Source organism: Plecotus auritus, assembly GCF_963455305.1.
Source record: "Plecotus auritus genome assembly, chromosome: 2".
NCBI lineage: Eukaryota > Metazoa > Chordata > Mammalia > Chiroptera > Vespertilionidae > Plecotus > Plecotus auritus.
The window spans coordinates 100,036,268-100,039,913 of record NC_137771.1 but is presented as its reverse complement, the minus strand read 5'-3'; the positions used below and the strand labels follow the sequence as shown (position 1 = coordinate 100,039,913).

General features: G+C 44.0%; 1 pseudogene across 1 annotated transcript; it reads left to right on the top strand.

Annotated features, from left to right (window-relative positions):
• Window positions 1–1,631: 1,631 nt before the first annotated feature.
• Window positions 1,632–2,310, top strand: LOC308241918 (large ribosomal subunit protein uL16-like; annotated as a pseudogene). The gene has a single exon. The product of its transcript is annotated as a large ribosomal subunit protein uL16-like (transcript).
• The last annotated feature ends 1,336 nt before the right edge of the window (window positions 2,311–3,646 follow it).

The window sequence follows — 3,646 nt, the reverse complement described above, 5'->3', positions numbered from 1 at the left end:
AGTCTGCTTCATGTTCTGTCTGTACTCCCCTGCAATGTTCTTTGAAAAATTTTCAGGAATTCAAGTGGCAAGCGGATGACTACGGAGCCTCTGTTAACCCTTTTGATTTACAGAAATTTTCTCAAAATCTCAGACTGTCTGGTGTATAAATGTAAGTGTGAGAGTCTGTGTGAAAGACAGTGCAAACCCTGCTTTAGAGGGAAGACAGTAGAGAACTTTTAACTGCTTTTCCTTGGATTATAATTTTGCTGTGTTAGTTTAAAATTTTGGAATTCTAGGGTTAATTTAAAGGTATAAAATTTGTGAAGGTTGCCAATCCAGAGAAGTTTAAACAAAGGCTTGTTGGGTTAAGATTAGTCATAATTAACTGCTTTGTAGGCTGCCTTTTTCAGCCCTGCTAGCAAACCGAGAATCATGTGGTCCCGAGAACTGCGACCTGCCTACCCTTCCTGATAGATTTATAGTGGGTCTCTGGGGGAGGAAAAGAGCCGAAAACTGCTCTGGAACAGGTGTGAGAAAGGGTAGATGTGGTGGAATTCACTCAGCCTGCTGAGATAGAGAAGCCCTAGGCTGGGGAACAGGGGATGGTTGGAGATATCAGAAGTGGTGAAGGTTGAGATCTTCTGGGGCCTTGGAATAAAGAAGAAAAATCTGGGATGGAGAGCAGCTGTTCCTTAAGTGTAAAAAGCCTGGTTATACAGGATCTCAGACTGCTTGCCTTATTTCCCATGCTAAGGACAGAGTAAACGGTTAATGCAGAAAAGCGGTTTCAGGGGGGGGGGGCAGGGAGAGCAGGGAGAGATAGGTTTTTGTTGATTTTGCTGGCTACAACCCGCTCTGCTGGTGTCCTTGGTTTCTTACTTATCTGAGCTATGCTAGACTCAAGGCTTTCTGCAAAACACAGCCGAGCTTCCTCTGCCCCGTTTTCTTCTTTTTAACCCTTCCAATACACATAAAGAAAATCTCATTGTCCGAGCCTGGCAGGGTGGGGTTACTGGGTACTTCTTGGGTGGTGGTAGAATATTCAGCAAAGGAACTTTAAGATATAATATCTTTAATGTTACAACTAGTTTAAGTTTTAAAAATCCCTGTCTCTCAAAAAAAAATATTTTTACCTACTCTTAGTTTTATCACAGAAGGTCTAAGTCATAAATGTTAATCTAAGAAATTCTGGCTGTTTACTTTTTAGGAATCATTAAAGGATTGAGGTTTCAAAGAATAAGGAATACTGAGTAGAAGGTCTGAGGCATGGTTATGCATTTTTAAAGGACATAGAAAGAAGGTTTAAAGGCTAATTTAGAAGTATAAAATTTATAAAGGTTACATATGTAATAAGAAGGAGAAGAGAAATCTTGAAAGGAAATCAAATAATATAGGCCAGTAAGTCAGGAAGAGTAAATAATTTACATTCTGCCTCCCCAAACAGAGGGTAAATAGTTATATCAAAGTACTTAGGGAGGGACTGATAAAAGAAATCTAACAGTTACTGTTTGTTCAGAAAATATTATTTTGGAAAGTCCATAAAAAGGACTGGCAAGGAAAATTCTATCTTAAAGCAGGTCAGTATATTTTTCTCCTAATACAATTCCTCCGAAATTTGGCAATACTTAATAAATAAATCATAGCTCTTTCCCTTCGGCGTGCCACTGAAGATCCTGGTGTCGCCATGGGTCGCCGCCCTGCCCGGTGTTACCGGTATTGTAAGAACAAGCCGTACCCAAAGTCTCGCTTCTGCCGAGGTGTCCCTGATGCTAAGATCCGAATCTTTGACCTGGGGCGGAAGAAGGCGCAAGTAGATGAGTTCCCACTCTGTGGCCACATGGTGTCAGACGAATATGAGCAGCTCTCCTCCCAAGCACTGGAGGCTGCTCGTATTTGTGCCAACAAATACATGATGAAAAGTTGTGGCAAAGATGGCTTTCACATCCGAGTGCGGCTCCACCCCTTCGACTTCATCCGCATCAACAAGATGTTGTCCTGTGCTGGGGCTGACGGGCTCCAAACGGGTATGCGGGGTGCCTTTGGAAAGCCCCAAGGCATAGTGGCCAGAGTCCACATTGGCCAAGTCATCATGTCCATCCGCACCAAGCTGCAGAACAAGGAGCATGTGATTGAGGCCCTACACAGAGCCAGTTCAAGTTCCCTGGCTGCTAGAAGATCCACATCTCCAAGAAGTGGTGCTTTACTAAGTTTAATGCGGATGAGTTTGAAGACATGATGGCCAAGAAGCGCCTCATCCCAGATGGCTGTGGGGTCAAATACATCCCTAATCGTGGTCCCCTGGACAAATGGCGAGCCCTGCACTCGTGAGAGTCTCGGTGCTGCCCCCACCTTATACCCACCAATAAATCAACTTTCCATCCAAAAAAAATAAAAATAAACAAACAAACAAATAAATAAATCAATAAATCATAGCAATACATTTATTTGCATAAATTCAATAAGACCAGTTTCTAATAGTGGTTTTATTAACCAGAAACTTTGACTGAGTATCATGTTTTAAAGAGCCCTGCCTGAACTCTGAAGACTTGAAGCCAATAAGAGTGCCATAGAGAAAGTCTGGTATTCTGCTTGGTAGCCCTGAAAATAGCTGGTGCTGGAGCATCAGGCCCATACCCTACCATCACTGGTGGTTGGTCAGAGTACAAGGGGAGCAATAAGGGCACCTCTGCGTCCCTACAGAACCCCCACACACTCTGAGCTGCGACGAGGGCTGAGATGGGCCTTGAAGCCTAGGGCATGGGCCCCGGTAGAGCCACTACAGGTGAGGACTTCACCTAACTCAGCAAATACAACAGGCAGGCCTGACGGCAGCTGGATGGCTTGGCTTCCTGGCCCTACGGGGCACAATAAGATTCAATCATGAAATTCTGGCAAAAGTAGTCAGTTACCATTCTTGTTATGTTTATACAAACAATCAGGCCAAATTAAATACAATAGATAAATTAGTCTTGATTTGGCTCTTTTGATAAACATGGGGGTAATTTTGAGGAGAAAAATTCTATTTCAATAGAAGTTATTAAAACTGAAAGGTTTTCTTCCCCTTCCACCAGACCATTTGTTACAGTTTGTCTCTGCCAGGTCACAAGCCCACCTCCTTCTGTGCCCAGGCCTCATTGTCCCTCTGACAGACAGCAAGGATCTCTTGGCTCTGAGAGAAACCTCTGACCCGCCTCAGCAGGAAGTAGCTAGAAGAGCCCACTGACGTCCATTTTCCCTAAAAGAATTCAGAGCCAGGATCCTTGAGGTAATATATTAGGCAGTTAGACAGATATGAGCAGAGCAAGGACGATGGGCCAACTAGCACTACCAGATGTAATTAAGTCTTTCCATCTCTACCTATGTGAGACAAGGGGACTCCCCAGAAGCAAGAGGGAACGAGGCTGCAGATGAAGCAGCCCGGGAGGCTGCCCTAAAACCAGTGGGGCCTCTACAGATTCTAGTGACTCTTCCAAACCCTGACCTAGCCACCTCACCAGCATACATGGAAACCCAATCTAGAAAAGCTGAAATCCATAACCAATCTTTACTCAAGTTATTACAGGCTTTACAGTCCACCCAGAAAGCAGTCCAGAAGCATGTCCAAGGTACTCTGCCTATAACAATTCTGATCCGGTCCATCCTTCCACCCTGGTGACTCTGTTTG